The sequence below is a fragment of the Mus pahari genome, chromosome 2, assembly GCF_900095145.1.
Source record: "Mus pahari chromosome 2, PAHARI_EIJ_v1.1, whole genome shotgun sequence".
NCBI classification, from domain to species: domain Eukaryota; kingdom Metazoa; phylum Chordata; class Mammalia; order Rodentia; family Muridae; genus Mus; species Mus pahari.
The window spans coordinates 109173513-109193850 of record NC_034591.1 but is presented as its reverse complement, the minus strand read 5'-3'; the positions used below and the strand labels follow the sequence as shown (position 1 = coordinate 109193850).

The window sequence follows — 20338 nt, the reverse complement described above, 5'->3', positions numbered from 1 at the left end:
GACAGCAAGAACATCTAACACCAGAGACAACCAGATGGTGAAAGGTAAACACAAGAATCTTACCAACGGAAACCAAGACTACTTGGCATCATCAGAACCCAGTACTCCCACCACAGTGAGTCCTGAATACTCCAACACACTGGAAAAGCAAGATTCAGATTTAAAATCATATCTCATGATGCTGATAGAGGATTTTAAGAAGGACATTAATAACTCCCTTAAAGAAATACAGGAGAACACCGCTAAACAGGTAAAAGCCCTTAAAGAGGAAACACAAAAATCCCTTAAAGAATTACAGGAAAACACAGGTAAAAGTTGCCATGTTCATGGTGTATCTTCATAGCAATAAACTCCTAAGACAGAAGTTGGTAAACAAAAAAGAAAAAAAAAAAAAAAAAAGAAGTTGGTACCAGGAGTGTGGTATTGCTGTGATAGGCCTGACCATGTTTTGGTTTGCAGAAGTATGGATCTGGGGATTTGGAAAGCAGTGGAATGCTGTATGTGGGATTTAATGGGCCATACTAGTAGAAATATTGAAGGCAGTGGTGCTGAGAACTGTGGGGGCCTGGTTCTAGAGGTTTTAGAGGAGAATGATTTTAGTATGTGACCTAGAGACTGCATTGTAATATTTTGGAGAAGAATGTGGCTGCTCTTTGCCCTTGTCCAAAGAGTCTGCCTGAGACAAAAGTGAAGCAATTCATCAAATTAATTGAATTGAGGAAGGAAGTCTCAAATCAATCAAATTTAGACTCAGTGCTATGGTTAACTCTTATGAGGAGGGTTTTGATCAAGCACAGGAAACCTAGAAAGGAAAAAACACAAAATGTGTGGTTCAAAGAGTAAAGGGACCTTTTTACCAAGATGGCACCAAAAGCAAAGTAGGAAGCTCCTGCTCCTGCTAAAGCCAAGGCCACAGTGAAGGACTTGACAGCTAAGAAGGCAGGGTTGAGATGCATCCACAGCCAGAAAAATAAAAAGATCCACATGTCACCCAGCTTCTGACGGCCCAAGACCCTGTGGCTCCGGAGGCAGCCCAGATATCCTCAAAAGGGTGCACCCAGGAGAAGCAAGCTTGACCACTAAGCCATCATCAAATTCTCCTGTGACCGCCGAGTCAGCCATGAAGAAGATAGAGGACAACAACACATTTGTGTTCATTGTGGATGTCAAGGCCAACAAGCACCAGATCAAACAGGCAGTGAAGAAACTCTATGATATTGATGTGTCCAAAGCCACTACCTCGATAAGACCTGACAGAGAGAAGGCATATGTTCTCTTGGCTCCTGATTATGATGCTCTAGATGTTGCCAACAAGATTGGGATCTTCTAAACTGAGTCCAGATGGATGATTCTAAATATACACTGCCGCGGACAGACCTCACTTGGGTCCCCAATCTGCATGGAACTGGGTCTCTGGTTGCAGGTGAGCGAGGATTCGGCAAATGTGGGGTGACAAACAAATACGGACACAAGGGAGTGTGGTATCTGAATGTAATGTCAAATCAAGCATCAGACTATTTATACAGAAGAAAATAGGGAAGTTACACAAAACAGAGGAATGCAAACATGGAAGGACTGGCAGGAACCAACTGGGATAGAATTCAGTGTTAACAGCTGGGATCAAAAACAGCTCCACCTAAAGTCAGCTTAAACTTAGTAGCTGGGGGCAAGGGCTTCATGCCCTTGCCATAGTTCCTACAGTCCACCTCCCCCCTAGGCCATTGTAATGCTTGTGTATGGGTGTAACTCAGCTATCTATAGTTCTAAGTATCTACCCTGGTTCCTCTTTAGATCACAAACTTCCTTCTTCCTAGAGAGTGGTAAATTCCTATGTAGGGCAGTGACTTAGCTGCCTAAACCCAGGGTCAGCTCAAGGACTGACTGCCTAGGATCTAACTTGGCTATGTATTAAGGGAAAGCACATGGATCTGCTTTCCAACTAAAGCAAGGACATTGGAGCATTCATTATACAGGATGCCACGATTCCAGGAGAATGAGTTTCCGTGAACTTTTCGCGTCGGGACAGCACCCAGATTTTGGGGGGCCTGTTGCACTTGTCACTACTGGAGAGAATGTAGCAATACACTTTTTTCACCATTAAAAAAGAAGAAGAAGAAGAAGAAGAAAGGGGCACCCGAAAGTGCTATGTAGCTAAATCCTGTGTTCAAGGATATTAAATTGAATTAAGGGAATTTGACCTTGGGCCAAAATCTCACCCAGCTAAGCTTATTGTTATGCATTTGCAATTGAACAAGGGATGGTTATATCATTTTGCTATTATGACCTGGTTAATGTTTTCATTTGGACATAAGGAAATATGATTGTGTGTCAAATTGACAACAGATGCATTGTGAAGGCTAGTCTTCATTGTCAATTTGACTATATCTGGAATGAACTACAATCCAGAATTTTAAAAGATCTTATGAAAAGGAATTAAAGAAAAAGCTTAGGTCTGGCCCTACCAGTATATGCCTTTAATCCCAGTAGACAGAGGCAAACAGATCTCTGAGATCAAAGTCACTATGGAGCAAATTCCATGGCAGCCAAACTGATGTAGTAAAGAAAACTGTTGAAAACAGAAAGCTTGTAAAGATATAATTGAACAAAGGGACCATGTTCCAGCCCCAGCAAGAAGCAGAACTCAGCAGCTTTGGCCATGTGGCTCTGGCTTTAGAGTCAAGAATAGAAGGGACTACTAGGGCAATCAATGCTGGTTAGCTAAGAAATTGGCAGTAATTAAGAAGAGGTCAGCACCACTGAGGTAAATCTTCTGGGAAGTATTTTCTAAGAGCACAAAGAACCTGTGTTCCAGAGAGTCAAGGTGGTAGGCACCTCGTGCTGCAGCTAGACCTAGTAATGTGTAAGAATCACACAGGTGGTATTGGTGTTGAAGGCATGAAGGGATCCTGGAGAGTAGCTGATGTTTGACACTGTGAGAGACAGGGAAGACAATTGGTGAAGAGGCTGCCTCAGTTGCAGTTAACAGTCCAAGACTGAAGAGGTCATGCAAAGAAGTTGAAGCTTTGAAGTCTAGCTGCAGTGGAAGAACCCAGCATACTGGAGATGCCAGTACCATGAGATGACTACCAACAGCGGCAGCAACAGTGAAGTGGAGTCAACCAGAGTTCTAGAGAGGGCAGAGCTGGGGAAGTGACCCAAGCCCTTTGGAGGAGTCCAGAGATCATGTGTGGATCCCAGACATTGGAACAAGAAGCTGTGAAGTTGAAGTTGCCTTGGAGACCCCAAGATGTTAGAGATGCCGTGGGTTATCTGCCAAGGAAATGTGCTAACAGGGAGTAGAACCAGCTCAGGAGAAAGAATTGTGTTGCAGTCAACAAAGCAGAAAGGAGTTGGACATCAGACATGGAGATGCAGAGTTTGGAGTTTGCCCAGCTGGGTTTTGGTCTTGCTTTGATCCAATATTTCCTGACTGTGTTGTTTTGGAATGGAAATATATATCCTGTGCCATGATAGGTTGGAAGTATGTGATCTTCTTTCTGATTTTGATTTTATAGGGGATTACAGTTAAAAGATTGCGTGATCTCAGAAGAGACTTTGAACTTTGGACTTTTAACATTTTTGAGACTGTTATAGACTATAGAGACTTTGAACCTGGACTAAATGTATTTTTTGTTATGCTATGGCTAGGTATAGGCCCCATGGGCTCATGTATTTGAACAAGCCTATGGGATCCAGGAGGTAGAATTTGGTGGTTTGAATATGCTTGGCCATGGGAAGTAGCACTAGTAGGAGGCGTGGCCTTGTTGGAATAGGTGTGGCCTCGTGGGAGGAAGTATGTCACTGCGAAGGCAGGCTTTGAGGTCTTATACTCAAACTCTGCCTAGTGCAGTAGAGACGATCCTCCAGGCTGCCTGCAGAAGACAGTTTCCTGCCAGCCTTTGGATCAGGATACAAAACTCTTGACTCCTCCAGCACCATGTCTGCCTGCATCCTGCCATCATGATGATGGTTTGAACCTCTGAAACTGTGAGCCAGCCCTAATTAAATGCTGTCCTTTATAAGAGTTGCCTTGGTCATAATGTCTCTTCTAGCAGTAAGACCGTAAACGGTTTGGGTTTTTGTTTTTGTTTTAAGCAATAGTTTAATTTATTTTTCTTTTAGTTAAAGTAATTAATATGCTTCACATCCCAACATCACCCTTCCCTCTCCTCCCAGTGCCCCTCATACAGATCTTCCTCCCATTCCTCTCTTCCCTTCTTCTCTGAGAAGGGGGGACCCAGTAAAGGGATTTTTGTTAGTCCTTTTATATTTGTGGTTCTGAGAACAGAATTTAAGACCACATGAGCTAGTCACATACCTACTAAGTTACACCCCAAAACTAGAGTACTTTAGACTTAAATATATACAAGGAAATTAAGACAGACTTAAAAAAAATTGTCTTCAAATGGATATACACAAATATGTACATATATGTACACATAAGCATACAAACTTACACATGTATAAGTAAACATATTTTCTTATATAGGTCATTAAGCTACATGTGAAGTCACATGAACATGTGTGCATTTATATACATTCAGACACACAGGCACACAGTTCACACATATGAGGGAAGACATGTATAGACAGGTATATGCATGCATACATATTTTTTTCATATGCTTACAAGCACTTGTAAGCATATGAACTCAGGTAGTCATTTACTTACAAGTTAAGATGTGCGCACATGTACATATGCATAGATATACACATGGACGCATGTGTACATACACATATGCTCTTATGTATATTCTTGTACATAAATGCATACTTAGGCTCCAAGGAAAATATATGCAAACACATATATGTGTACAAAAATGTACCTAGACACACAGTACCCAAAGGTAAACACATGAGGCCACACACATGTATATATGCATATATCCACACATAGACACATATATTACACACATATAGAACATGGACACATTCTTATGCAGTAGCACACATATGAACATGTGAACACATGCATTCACCAGCATGTAGTTCACAGAAACACATTTGTATAAACATGTGTGTTCTTATATTACAAAGTTCATGTATACAAATGTACTATATATAAGCACTTATATTCACACACATATATAAATTCACACACATACATATATATGTATATATATATATATATAATTAACATACCAGTCCACATGTTTCCAGGCAGGTACACATGTTCATGTGTGCATACATAAGGACACAGGTACTTACATGCATCCAGATCTTACTCTACTTATATTTGAATACATAGAAACATAGTGTTAGGCACAACCATATATGCATATGCATGTACACATATAAATATTCATGCTGGCAAACACATGGATCCATTTAATTACTGGCACACATGTGCACACACATCCATGTGACCTAAACAAATACACATGAGTGAGCAACATTGCAATGCTGCTGCCATCCACTTCTGGGTAGTGACTGCATAGCATAAAGAACTACCTATAAAGAAGGCCCTGGTCCTCTGTTCCCAGTCAACCCATCATAAGCCATACCCCATGAAGCCAGTCAGTCAACCCATCCTAAGCCATGCCCCGTGAAGCCAGTCAACCCATCATAAGTCATGCCCCGTGAAGCCAGTCAACCCATCATAAGCCATGTCACGTGAAGCCAGTCAACCCATCATAAGCCGTGCCCTGTGAAGCCAGTCAACCCATCATAAGCCATGCCCCGTGAAGCCGTGGGCTCAGACTCTGAATCAGAAGGCGTTGCAACTATAGTAAGAACTATAGGCATTTGGGGAAATTCTTCATGTAACTTGCTTTTGCCTACAGGACTTGCTCAGTCACTATCACACACGTACCACCTCTATTTGTTGTGCACATCTGACTTTATGGCTTGGTGGGTCAGGTAACACCTATGATGGACGTCTCAGGTCATATAGTAACTTGGGTTTCCATTGTCAAGTGTTCCATTTTCCATTAAGGCTTAATAGTGGGCAGGCCAAGAGCTGTCACTCAGAGGAGAAAGAGTCTGCCTATGACAGCAGGGTCTCATCCAAAAATCCCAAGTGCCTCCTCTGTGACTAACCTGTGGAGGCCTTACCAAAGCTCCAAACAGCGTCCCATCATGCCATTGGCACCATGAAGTTTCCTTGATTATATGGCCCAAGTGACAGAGCACACTGCACAGAAGCTTGGACTCACTGACGCTCAAGTAGGGTGTGTGCTGCTTCTAAATCTGAGCATGCGCACTGAACACTGTGCTGCTGTCTGAGCATGCGCACTGAACACTGTGCTGCTGTCTGGGTGGGAGACACTAGGGGCAACTTAACTTTTATCTTATAAGGAATATCTCTGCAGTGCCCCATACCACCAGACTGCCAGAGATGTTACTGATATGGAATGACTCTGAATTTTGTTTGGATTTATTTCTCATTCTCTCATGCACATAGACTTTACCAACAAGTCCAGATTGGTTGCTTCCTGCTGTTCTCTTGGTCCAGTCAGAAAAATACCATTAAGATAATGGATCAGTGTGGTAACTTATGGATCAAGTTCTCTGCTATATCAGCCAGAGTTCTCTAAGCGAACAGAACCAATAGAATGAATGAATATCCTTTCAACTTAGCTCTAAATTTTGTCTCTGTACTTATGGGTACTTATGTATGGGTATTTTGTTCCTTATTCTAAGGAGGAATGAAGTATCCACACGATGGTCTTCCTTCTTGGTTTTCTTGTGTTTTGCAAAATGTATCTTGGGTAGTCTAAGTTTCTGGGCTAATATCCGCTTATCAGTGAGTGCATATCTAGTGACTTCTTTTGTGATTGGGTTACCTCACTAAGGATGATATCTTCCAGATACATCCATTTGCCCAAGAACTAACCAGTACCCTCTGAGCTTGTGTCTTTAGCTGCATATGTAGCAGACGATGGCCTAATCGGCCATCATTGGGAAGAGAGGCTCCTTGGTCTTACAAACTTTATATGACCCAGCACAGGGGAAGGCCAGGGCCAAGAAGTGGGAGTGGGTGGGTAAGGGAGCAGGGGTGGGGGAGGGTATGGGGAACTTTCAGGATAGCATTTGAAATGTAAATAAAGAAAATATCAAACAAAAAAATGTGGAAAAAAAAGAATGAATGAATATACATATAATTATATGTTATATTATTATTTATTATCTATAATTAAATTTAATCATTGAATAGTTAATTTCATATTAATATAATGTCTTATATTATATATATATATGTGTGTGTGTGTGTGTGTGTGTGTGTGTGTGTGTGTGTGTGTGTGTAAAAGGGAATTAGGTTAGCTTCCAAGCTGCTATCCAGATAATCTCATACCAGAAAGGACAAGAATCTAGTTTATGTGCAGTCCACAGCTCAGGCTCCAGGGACATCCATGCACTCATGTGCACATACACACATACAGAGAGTCAGAGACAGACAGAGCCAGACAGTGACAGAGAGAAAGCAAAGCACACAGAGGGAAAGTTTTCCTTCAGAGCAGAGCAAAGACTGCTTTCTGCTTTCTCCTTTGGAGGGCTGCGGGCTTTAAATGTTGTTGTTGGCCTGGAATAAGCCCTATTCCCTTAGTTCTGGGTTGGCTTAAATAACAGACAGGGAGCTTCAGAGTCCATGGCTTCAGATAAGTATGTATTCATGATAGTATAGGGCAGGGCTCCTTCTCCTAGTCTTGGATTAGTCAACTTAGACAAAGAAAGGGAAGCTGATAGGCTCACAGATTCAGCTAAACAGTTAGACAGGGCTGGCTTGAACCTCCCTTTCTAGCTAGGAACAGTTATCAAAGAGGAGGGTCCTGCTGGTGAGAGAGAAAGCCTGCCAGGTCTTTGTCTTGAGTCAGGTTATGAAGAAGTCATTCACCATTTTGTTTGTTTGTTTGTTTTGTTATCTGTCTGTGGCACATTCCATATCTCTCTGCACCTCAGGATTTACAACAACAACCTTGCCCACCTCCTTTTCTATGAAGAAAAAGCCAATAAGAAGCCCAGCTGTGATGAAGCAAACACAGCTGAGGTCATGAGATGGAAGGTGTTTGCCTGCAGAGAGTGCTGGGCAGCATGACCTTCATAAGAGAAAGTTGAATACCAACTATATACATGCAGAGGATGGGGTCATACATTAATCTTACTTGTATATAAACTGCTGAACTATGGGGCTCTGAAAGATCCCAGGTAAACAATGTATGGAACCAAGAGGGTTAGAAATCTTGTTTGTGTGGGCTGTGTGCTGGGTAGCTTCATGCCAACTTGACCCAAGCTCTAGTCTTCTAAGAGGAGGGAACTTCAACTGGAAAAATGCCTCCAGAAGACTGAACTGTAAGCCGGGAAGCCTACTGGGCAGTGGTTCTCAACCCATGGGTTGTGACCCCTCGGAAGGGAGATCAAATGACTCTCTCACATGTTCTAGGAACATTAGAAAACAGATTTTACATTGTGATTCATAACACTAGCAAAATTACAGTTGTGAAGTAGCAACAAAAATAATTTTATGGTTGGGGGGGTCACTGCAGCATGAGGAACTATATTAAAGGGTCACAGCATTAGGAAGGTTGAGAACCACTGGTGTAGGACATCTTAATTAGTAACCAATGTGGGAGAACCCAGGTGTGACCACCCCTGGGCTGGTGTTTCTAGGTTCTATAAGAAAGCAGACTGACCTTTTTCCTCGTTGGGTGTCTGACAGCAAGATGGGTCACCAGCAGCTCTACTGGAGTCACCCACGGAGGTTTGGCTCTTGCCACGTGTGCTCTAACTACCACGGTCTGATCTGCAAATACAGGCTGAACATGTGCCGTCAGTGCTTCTGTCGGTAAGTGAAGGACATAGGCTTCATTAAATTGGACTAAGTGACCTTGAATGGATTATTCAATTGTCTACCAAGTGGAACCAATCATGCTAGTTTTTGTGCACAGAGAAGAAAAACGTGAAGACCTAATAAGGAAAGAAGGAAGCAAGCAAGCAAGCAGACTAAGCAAGCCGTGATAAACAAGCTTTATGAATGAGCAGCACCCCTCCATGGCCTCTGCATCAGCTCCTGCCTCCAGGTTCCTGCCTGATTTGAGTTCCTGCTTTGGCTTCCTTCAGTGGACTCTGATTCTGAATATGTTAGCTAAAAAAAACCAAAACCTTCCCTCTGCAGTTGCTTTGGTCATTGTATTTCTTCTCAGCATCAGAAACCCCAACTAAAGACGGCTTTGTGTAGTCTAGAAAATGATCCACCCCAGTGGTATATAGTTCTACATGAGTGTAAGTAGCAGACAGAAGCCACGTATACATAGCAACACATCCTCCAATCTATGCATGATGGCTGACCTAGGCTGCCATCTCGACTACATCTAGATTCAACTAAAACCCACCAGCCAGGCATGGCATGTGAAGTCTTTTCTTGGATCATTTGAAGTGGAAAGATACACCCTAAATCTGAGCCACACCCTGTAGTATAGGCCCACAGTGATGGACCTGAAAAACGCCTAGCCACTCCCCCTTCTACACAAGACAGCCAATCTCAGTGCTAGAGAATTCTCTGACCCAGTATTCTGGTGCTATCTGGGCCTCGTCCCAGTCCTGGTCATGATATAAGGACAGAGTGTCCTCTGAGGATTGGATTCCCTGATTCAAAGTCAGGTCAGGGAACTGCGGACTGGATGAGGATGGGAGACCCTTCCCTCAACAGTATAGGATAGGCCAGGGATGGGCCAGGAAAGCGGGAGGGTAGCAAGCCACTGTGAGCTCTTCCTACACACGTTCTGAGGGAGAGCCTTAAAGAGGCCAGCAGTTCTGGCTCTCAGCCTGGCCTTCCAACAATTCTGAAGCTCAGACCACCAAACAAAGGACCAGAAACTGCATGGCTTAAACCCCAACCCATTGTCTCACATATCCAGGTGTCAGCAAGAACAGGGAATCAGAGCCCAAGGTGGGCTTCTTCTTTCCAGACCCCTAAGGAAGGGTAAGCACAAAGAGCGTGGAAGGTTGCCAGCCGCCAGAACCCAGGAGTGGTCTTTCCCAGCCCTGCATGCTACTTACTAGGCATTGGGTCCATGCGACCTATTTCCTCTTCTGGATTTGTTGGTCTGAAAAAATGGAGGACCCAGAATTCTAATACTGGCTGCTGTTGTCCTGCCGACTGACTCTTCAACATACTATCTCGCTTAGAAGTTGTATGTGAACTCAGAAACTTCAGCTAGACTTCTGTCCCTTTCTCAGCAAGGAGCCGCCCTTTCCCTCATGACAAAGATATGTTGGGACCCTTGAATGATCTGTCTTGAAAATCTAAGCTCCAGGCATGGATATATACTCCGACTATACACCACACTTACTATGTTTGAAGTCCTGGGTTCCAAGGTCGACACAAACTAACCAGGCAAGCAAAACAAACAAAAAACTGAGGTTTTTATGAATATCTCTAAAGATGCAGCAGAATTACCAGAGTTAGCAAGGAAGAACACGGGGCATCTAGTGTGGCCATTGCCTGAACCTGCTCCTCTTCTATGAGGAGGAACTGGGATTCAGGATGCGTTTTCATGTGTTTCTGTTGTTGGCCACCAGAGGGCAGAAGAGCTACATAAATGTCTTGAGTGTTGCGGCAGGTCATGGGACACAGAAGATCCAGAACAGGACTTTGGGAGCCACAAGATACCAGAAAAGTGATGAGATGAAGTAGTAGCCATGCAAGGATCAAGGAAGGTTTCTAGGAGTTGTTGAGTCATGCTTTAGATAAGGTTTGAAGTCTGAAAAGGGCCTCTATAGAAAAAGACACTGAACAAAGATACAGGGGCAGGCAAGCTTGCACCAGAGGCAATATAGCAGGACCTAAGATTCTGGCACAGTCCTCAAGCCAGTATTTCAGCAAGCGTTAGAAGTTCACATCGAACTGCCTTAAGAAAAAAATGTCCTACCATATAGCTAAAAATTCCAGGAGAGCTAAAAAACTTCAGGGAGAACCACATCCAAGGCCTCCGACTATGTCACTGTGTCCTGTCACGGGGCCCCTTGGCTCTGCTCCTTGCGGCAGCATAGCCATCAGCAGCTACAAGCAGATGCTCAAACTGCCAAGAAGCCACCCTGGAGATAGCCTCATTCTCAAGGTTTCTACCAAATGTCTGGGAGTTGCTTTGATGATGTGCTGGCTCTGATGTGCTGGCTCTGATGTGCTGGCTCTGATGTGCTGGGACTGGGATACCCAAACATCCAGAAACCATTGCTGAATTGTATCCAGGCTGCCTGTGAGAGATGGCCTCCTCCCTCTAACTGAGCATGGAGGGGGGCAACAGTCTCCAAAGGAAACATGAGAGGGTCTCAGAAGGGGAGACGGTGGATGTCAGGGAGGACCCACTGAAACCTGGTCCTCTCTTGTCCTAACTGATTCTGCACCAGGCTGCCATAATGTGCCTCAGTTTCCTTAGGTGGCTATGACATCAGGTTCAAAATAATACTCACTCCTGTAGGCTCTTAGGCTGTAGTGGCACCTCGGAGTCAGGAAGGAATCTGTACCAACAGTTCTAACAGTAGCTCTGAGGTTGAAGCTCATTAGAAGGCTGTCCTGAGCCAATGTTTGGGAATAGATGGGCTAGTTCAACTGTCCAAGCTTGGGTCACGTGACTGCTTAGCAGAGCCAGGACATAGAGTCTCTGGAAGGGCTATACCAGGCAGGGGTACTTTTCTGGGAGAAAGGGGAGGCCTCAGGCCAAACACCAGAGTTGAGCCACCTATGGCAAGGAGCTCTGTGTCAGGCAGAGCCTAGAGACAGTAAATGAGGGTGCTAGGATAGCCGTGATGACGTAATATTGACTAGAGGCTTGACCGACAGACACAGACTGTCCTACAGCCCCACTCTCTTTGAACCTGCCTGGCACCCTTTCTGCCCTTTCTAGCTTCTGCTCACAGTCAGCGGTCCTTGGTGTGCTTAGGTTTGTGGATCTGTGTATTCCTGCCTCAGCCCCTGATGTGACATGCCCATCCATGCACACGCCTCTGCGTCACTAAGGCTACCGCTGGCTGACTCATATGCCTTGTCACTATATTCTTCAATGACCATGCCTGTTCACAGAGGTTACCTTCCGTGATATGGGGTTTAGAGTCCCATCACCTATCTACCATAGGCTCTTTTTTGCCAAAGACTAGCACTGCCCCTGTGGGAAGGGCAACTGGAGTGAGGTAGTCCCAGTTAGCCAGATGCAGTTCTGAGATAAGGACTCTGAATTATGTAGTCCAGGCTAGTCTTAAACTCGTGACTCTCCTGCTCTGGCCTCCAAAGTGTTAAGATCGCCAGCATGTGCCACAGGCAAATTATTTACTATTTGGGCCACAGTAGCTTTAAGAAGCCTTGTGAGAAGTAGCAACCGGAACTTAACCCAGCTCACAGACTGCTCATCCTTATTGACTGCGAATAGATCCAAAAGAGTTGACACACCACACACTGACTGCAAATAGACACACAAAAAAACCATAGCACACACAAAACACACACACACACACTATCTTGCCCAGTCACCCATGACAACCTCACAGTTGGGTCCAGCAAGGAAATCGCTCAAGCGTTAAATGGGAAATGATAGAATGGTACAGTGGCAAATATTTTGGAATCTGACATACCTGGACTTGAACTCTGAATGACTTTGTGTCGATAGCTCTACTTCTCTGAGACTTAGCCTACTGTCTGTGAAGAGATCCCTACCAGGGATGGTAGTACACATGCATAACTCTCATATTAGGATGGGGTTGTAGCTCAGTGGATAGAATGCTTGCCTAGCATACACAAGGTGCTGGGTTCACTCCTCAGCACTGTGCAAACTTGACATGGTGGCATATCTTTGTAATCCTATCACTCAGGAGGATCAGAAGTTCAAGGTCTTAGGTAACTGGAGGACAATCTGGGACACATGAGACCCTCGTATATAAAAATAAAATACCAACCAGTTGTACTATCCCTGGCTTTTAACCCCAACACTTGGGAAACAGAGGCAGGTATAGATGTCTCTGTGAGTCTGAGGCCTGCCAGATATCTATAACAAGATCCAGGACAGCCAGGGTTACAAAGTAAGACCCTACCTCAAAAGTACATAACTTAAATAAATAAAAAGCTACGTAATGAAGTCCTGTTTCAAAAATAATAGGAAAATAATATAACTTGTAAGTAAAAGAAAAATCCCAGGATTCAGGAGGTGGAGGCAGGAGAATCAAGAGTTTAAACTCATCCTTGACTATAATAGTGAACTCAAGGTTTGCCTAGGATACATGAAACCTTGTCTCAAAAACTAACAAAAACCAAAATTGTCTCTGAAGGTGTTTGAATGTTCATGATGTGTTGTACCAATATCGTGAAATGTGGGCACACATATGGGCATCCTGGAGAGCTGGGACTATTTAGCCCAGGCTCTGGGCCATCAAACCTGGGAAGTGTCAGCCATGCCTCTTTCTGAGGCTCCAGTCTTGCCCAGCATCTCCCACCTCAGCAGAGCTCCCATAGTCCCCAGCTGGCCCTGGGCTGTGGTCCCAGCAGGAAATCAGTGCCAGTAGCTGCCATCCTCTTTCCTAGCATACAGAACTGCTTCACTGGAGAGATGTACCAGAGCCAGAACCTTGACTAGGAGAGCCATGTGGTGGCAGCCGTGCTTGGCTGTGAGGTACATTCATTAGGGAGGCGGCTTCTGTCTGGACCTCCAGAAGGACTGGGGCACAGAGGGAAGCACGATTCATCCTGGTACAGCCAGCCTCGAGCGATGACGGCCACCATTTGCTCGGGCTTCCTGTGTGCCTCATGCTATCCCCTCACAGACCCAATGACAAATGCCAGCTCAAGTGGCCTGGGAGGTGGGTGTCATTCACCACCACTCTCACACCAGGCAAGCCAAGAGAGGCTAAGGAAGGTAGAGCCTTGGCCAAGTATGCTCAGGTAGAAAATGGGGTCAGGGGCTCTCTAGTCCAGGCATTGACCCCCTGCCCTGTGCACCTGTGGGTTTCACGGGTGGGCATGGGAGGGGCAGGCTCTACACCAGTACCTCATTTCCTTCCAGTTTACTGCCACAGGGCTGTGCCCATGCAACCAATTAAGATGCCTGCTCAGGGCCGCTCAGCCTATCAAGGAAGCATATCTGTCTAATTTATGTGTACATGTGTGTACATGTGTGTTTGTACATATATATGCAGGTTCCTTAGGTGGCCAGAAGAGGAGACTGGATCCTCTGGAACTGGAATTACAGATGCATGTGAACCAGCTGATTCTGGTGCTGGAAGCTGAACTTGGGTCTACCATGAAAACAGCAAGAACTCTTAAACTTATGTTTTTTTAATGTACACCTGTGCATGCCCGAACATATGCATGCATATGCACCCCATGTGTGCACCTGCTTGAACAAGCCAGAGGGTAGTTTTGAGCTGCCCATGGAGGGGGCTGGGAACCAAACTGAAAAAGTGACTGGAGCTATAAAACACTAAGCCACCTCTCCAGCTCCATTTTGGTTTTTGAAATCTGAAGTCTTGACTCCAAAGCCTGAGTGTTTGTTTGTTTGTTTGTTTGTAGTGTCAGGATAGAATTCAGGACTCAGGTATGCTAGGCTAGGCAAGTACACTTCAGCAGAGCTCTGCCCAGTCCACCCTCCTCTGCTGCCCCCACTGGCCTGCTGTGTGACCTCTTTGAGTCACTAGCTGTCTCTGGGCTTCAGCATGCTATTGCCCATGTGGGAGTCTTTCTTTGTTCCTAAATGTCTAGAGTAGAGACAAGGCTAGGGCAGGTGCAGGGAGGAAGAGGAGGCTGGGGACACTGCCATCAGTGTTTATTGCTGCTAGGCACCTACCACCGAAAGCACAAAGGTGGCCCAGAGAGCCCGTGTGTTAAAGAAGCACTCTAGAGAAATGGGGGATGGCTCAGCGGTTAAGAGTACCGACTGCTCTTCCAAAGGTCCTGAGTTCAAATCCCAGCAACCACATGGTGGCTCACAACCATCCATAAGAAAAATCTGATGCCCTCTTCTGGAGTGTCTGAAGACAGGTACAGTGTAAACACATATAATAAATAAATAAATAAATAAATCTTTAAAAAAAAAAAAAAGAACTCTAGAGAAATGGGGGATGGCTCAAATGGTAACACAATTGGCTGTACAAGCATGATGGCCTGAGTTCAATTCCCCAAGCCCATATGAGGAAAACAAAACAAAAACAAGAAAGGGAAAAAACAAACAAACAAACAAACCACCTGGCACTGTAATCCTGGAGCTGAGGAGGCAGAGACCGTAATCCCTGAGGCTTCCGGCCAACCAGCCACACAATGAGCGAGAGGCTTTATCTCAAAACTAAAAAGGGTTGGTAGGGACCATAGCTCATCACTTAAGAGTGCTTCCTGGGGCTACAGAGATGGCTCAATGGTTAAAAGCACTGGCTGCTGCTCTTCCAGAGGACCTGGGTTTAATTCCCAACCTCATGTAGCAACTCACAACTGTCTATAACTCAGGGGATCTGGCATCCTCTTCTGGCTTCTGTGGGCACCCAAACGCACACGCCCTACCCACCCCCATAAATAAAAGTTTTAAAATAAAATAAAAAGCCAGGCGTGGTGGCGCACGCCTTTAATCCCAGCTCTTGGGAGGCGGAGGCAGGCGAATCTCTGAGTTCGAGGTCAGCCTGGTCTACAAAGTGAGTTCCAGGACAGCCAAGGCTGTACAGAGAAACCCTGCCTCAAAAAACAAAAACAAAACAAAACAACAACAACAAAAACAAAAAAGAAAAACTATGGTGGATGACACCTGAGGAAAGATGCCTAAAGTCAACCTCTGACCTTCATACTCTGAGCAAACACAGAGGCACACACACAGGCACGCATGAACATAGAATAAGAAGCAAGCTGGGGAGCCTAGGGAATAACCAGGGAGCCCCACAGGATTCACTGTGCTCTCTGTTCTGCTCCTCTTCCTCTGAGACAGGGTCTCCTGTGGCTCAAGGCTGCCAGGAGCTCCTGAGTCTCCTGTTTCCATTCTGTGGGTTACTGGGTGTCAGAGATAAGACCCAGGTTTCGAGCATGGCAGGCCAGCTCTCCACAACACTCCCAGCCTTTCCACTCTGTTCTTAATTAACAAACTTGTGAAGAGAGTTCACCAGGTCCAAACGCTTAAAGATATTTTAGTCCTTTAACTAATTGATAGGAAATTGAACAATTTTTTTTTAAATGATAAAGATAACATGGGCTCCTGTTAAGACATTCAGGAGGGGGTGGTGTTTAGTACTCTAATAACTTTCAGCTGCTCGCTCACTCACTCCCACTCCACCCCCTGGGGCGACTCAGAGAAAAATACCCTCTCTGGGCACTCTCCTAGCTACTGGGGAGGTAAAGGTAGGGGGACTGTTTGAGCCCAGAAGTTCTAAGACAGCCTGTGCAACATGGCAAGACCCCCCTATCTAAGAAACAAAAACAAAACAAAACAACAAACTGGAAAGAAAGCAAGACTCGCTGACACCCATCTGCCACCCTAGCATAGGAGCCCGAGGCCAGAGAAGGGCTTGCCTAGTATGCATGAGGCTCTGAGTTCAATCCCCAGCACAGCATAAAGCAGGCGTGGTCTTACGTCCCTGTCATCTGAGTACTGGAGAAGTGAGGTGGGAGAACTGGAAGTTCAAGATCATCTCAGTTGCATAGTCCAAGTCTGCCTGGACTCCCTGAGACCCAAAACAAAGAGTCAAGTGTGGAGGAACACACCTTTGACTTCAACCTGAGAAGCAGTGGTGGCAGGTGGATAGATCTCTGTGAGCTTGAAGCCAACCTGGTCTACATAGCAAGTTCCAGGCCAGTCAGAACCACATAAGGAGGCCCTGTCTCAAAAATAAGCTAAACCCATTCTCTGCATCTACCAATTGCTCACCTTGAGCTTAAGACAGCAGGAGCATAGACAGGTGTCATGCCTGCAGCATCAACACTGGCTTTGACCATGGCAGCTATGTTTCCAAGGCTAAGCTCCACACTCCCAGTGTTCCCTCAGCTGCTTCCAGTCACGCTGTGGGGACCAAGGTGACAGTGATGTCATGACACCCCTTTTGCGGTTGAGAATGAAGCCCTTTGTCTCAGTTGTGGTTACCCAGGTTCCACCTGTACTAGTAGCAATGCAGAAATGCTGGTTCCTAGGCTCTGATGTCCCCTGGCCCTGCTTCTTGGAGTGGAGCCTGAAGCCTGAAGTTTCACATACCCACATTCTCCACTACTTTTGAGAATCATGGCTCCTGGGTGTGGAGAATGGGGATCCTAGGGGGACAGTGAGGCATGAAGAGGTAAGGAAGGAGCCCCGGAAGTTCCGAAAGACCAGGATGAAACTCACCCTTCTCCCTGGGGTGGAGCTGAGCCCAGACAGCTCACCTAGCCTGTTCCATGCCAGAAGCTCCCCAAGCCTGGAACCCCCAGTATCTCCCCCTCCTTCCCCAAGATGTTCAATTAATCCAGCCCAGTTCCAGGAGAAGTCAGAGGCTTCTGTTAATAGCTTCTTACTCAATTAGAACATTAATTAAATGTGAGAATAATAGTCTCAGAAATCAAAGAAAATACAATTATGAAGCCCAGGGAAGAGAAGTACCTTCCTCCAAGGAGGGAGGCTGGAGGCTTTAACTGTAGGACAATGAGAAAGGCTGCACAGCGTGCTGGAAAGACGACTTGAGCTGCTCTCGCCGATGGCCTGAGTTTGGTCCCGACACTCAGTTCTGTGGATCACAGCTGCCTGTAACTCCAACTCTTAGGGACTCCATGTCTTCTGCCCTCTACAGTTATCTGTACACACACACACACACACACACACACACACACACACACACACACACACACCAGGGGGTAGATGCAGGTAGATCTCTGAGTTCTAAGCCACTGGTCACATAGAACAACCCTGGCTAGCCAGGCGGTGGTGGCGCATGCCTTTAATCCCAGCACTTGGGAAGTAAAGGCAGGCGGATTTCTGAGTTCAAGGCCAGCCTGGTCTACAGAGTGAGTTCCAGGACAGCCAGGGCTACACAGAGAAACCCTGTCTCGAAAAACCAAAACCAAACGAACAACAACAAAAAACCCTGGCTACATCATGAGACCCTGTCTATAAAGTAAGAAAGAAACTCGGCCAAGTGACTCAAAACAGCTCATTTTGGGGTGGATGTAGGAATGACTTGGGAATCTGGGAGAAGACAGGCCATCGTAGAAGTCTGTGGGGAGACCAGTAGAACCCAGTGGGAAAGGGAGTCCATACTACCTACCTACTCCTTCTGCCCCATCCTTCTCCACTCTCCCTTCTTTACCCTGGCAAACTCCTATTTATACCCCAAGGCCCATCCCTAGAGTCCCCATGTGTAGGGGAAGGAAAGCTAACCTTGTAACTCTACCTTCACAACCTCAACCTAACCTTAGTCCTCTGCCTGCCTCGGCCAGACTTCTGGGGGTAACCCTGTGGCCCCTACAGTACAATTACTCAGGTCTCCCCCGGAACTCTCAGATGGGAATCAGAGTCTCCACATAGAGCTGAGGACAGGGTAGAGGTATTCAGGGTGTGGGGTGCAAGGGGTGCAAGAAACTTGGCCAGGCTCAGAAGAAAGCCGGGTATGTCCCCTCCTCCACTCCGCAAGGCTGCAGCTTTCTCCTCTGCCAAGCAATGAAGTTATCTAAATTAGACATAGTGTTGCTACCAAAGCAGCAAGAGACATTACATGCTTGGCTGCTCCCTGCCAATGCCAAGAAGTGACCCAGCAGCCACCATGAGCAGACTGATCCAGCCTCACCTTGTGAGACAGGAAGAAGTTACCCTTCTGAGGAGAGTTTGGCTACTTCATCCTTCCATCATCCTGGAGGTGGGAAGGTTGTCATCTGGTCCTGGGCACTGAGATTATGACTCTCGGAGGGGACCCATGCAGGGGTACCTCCTGCTCCTGGCCTGTTCCATGGCCTCTCTGAGATCGAATTAGACTTTCCCTGCTAGGCACTTAAACTCATGGCTTAGCCTGGGCCCTCTCAGCTCCAGGCTCCACACCCTTAAGACCTACTTGTCTGTGTTCCCTTCCTGCTCCCACTCTTTGACTCTTCTTCCTGATGTCCTTTGGTCACCTGTAGTAGGATGGCCTCTCTCCCTGCACACAGATACTAACATTTGCAGAGCACTTACAACAGGCCAATTCCTTTGGACTCTCACTGCCCTGGTCGATAGATAGATAGATAGATAGATAGATAGATAGATAGATAGATAGATAGATAGATAGATAGATAGATAGATACTGGGCACAGGGACTGGAGAGATGGCTCAGTGGTTAAGAGTACTAACTGTTCTTCCAGAAGACTCAGGTTCAAATCCCAGCACCTACATGGCAGCTCACAACTGTCTGTAACTCCAATTCCAAAGGATCTGACACCTTCTGACCTCCATACTGCATACATGTGGTACATAGCCATACATTCAGTTAAAACACCCATAGACGGGCTGGCGAGATGGCTCAGCAGGTAAAAGCACTGACTGCTCTTCCTAAGGTCCTGAGTTCAAATCCCAGCAACCACATGGTGTCTCACAACCACCCGTTATGAGATCTGATGCCCTCTTCTGGTGTGTCTGAAGTCAGCTACAGTGTACACCCATAGACATATGGGTGTTTTATGTTTATGTTTTAATGTTTATATTTCCACCATACATATGATGGAAAGTGATACGAACAATACACCTGATATTCTAATTAAAATATTCCTTTCAAGAGGGAGAGGGAAGGCTCATTAGACCCAGAAGGTAAACAGAACACACATCTGGGAAAGCAGGAAGATTCTAGAAGGTCCCTCCCAAGCCATATAACTGCTTGGGGAGGAGACTGAGCAACAGAACTGTGAGATGTTTCCAGACCTCTGGGGCTGCCCGTGAGTGCAGAGAGCTGTAGGGTTCTAGCTCTTGTGGGTTGTCACCTGTGCTGGAGTGGGCTCTTGGCCAATGCAGCTGCTTTTGAGACACCCCTGTTCCTATGAAGTAATCCCTCCCTCACGCATATTCCTGTTAGTAATCTCGCCGGAGTCATTGGCTCACCAAGTTGTACTTTGGCGCGATCGTTACTTTGATCTGCTGTGGGTCCCTTTCCTGGATAGGTAAACATGTGTGTGTCCCCCCAGGAAAACCCTATTACACAGCACCCTCCGTGTCTGTTTCCACATGTAGGTGCTCTTGATTGTCAACTAGACAGGATTTAGAGTCACCTCTGGGGGTGTCTATGATGATGTTTCCAGAAGGACTTACCTGAGGCAGGAAGACCTACACTGACTGTGAGCAGCTCCCACAGTGGGCTGAGGTCCCAGGCTGACTAGAAAGCAGGACAAAGGCTGCACCTTCGTTGTAGCACTGCTTCCTGTGGACACAATGTGACACAATGTGACCTCATTGTAAGCAAA

At 45.9% G+C, this 20338-nt stretch overlaps 2 pseudogenes; both read left to right on the top strand.

Annotated features, from left to right (window-relative positions):
• The first annotated feature begins 861 nt into the window (after positions 1 to 861).
• LOC110316870 lies at positions 862 to 1330 on the top strand (annotated as a pseudogene).
• A 7330-nt stretch (positions 1331 to 8660) lies between these two features.
• On the top strand, positions 8661 to 8819 carry LOC110317384 (annotated as a pseudogene).
• Positions 8820 to 20338: the final 11519 nt, after the last annotated feature.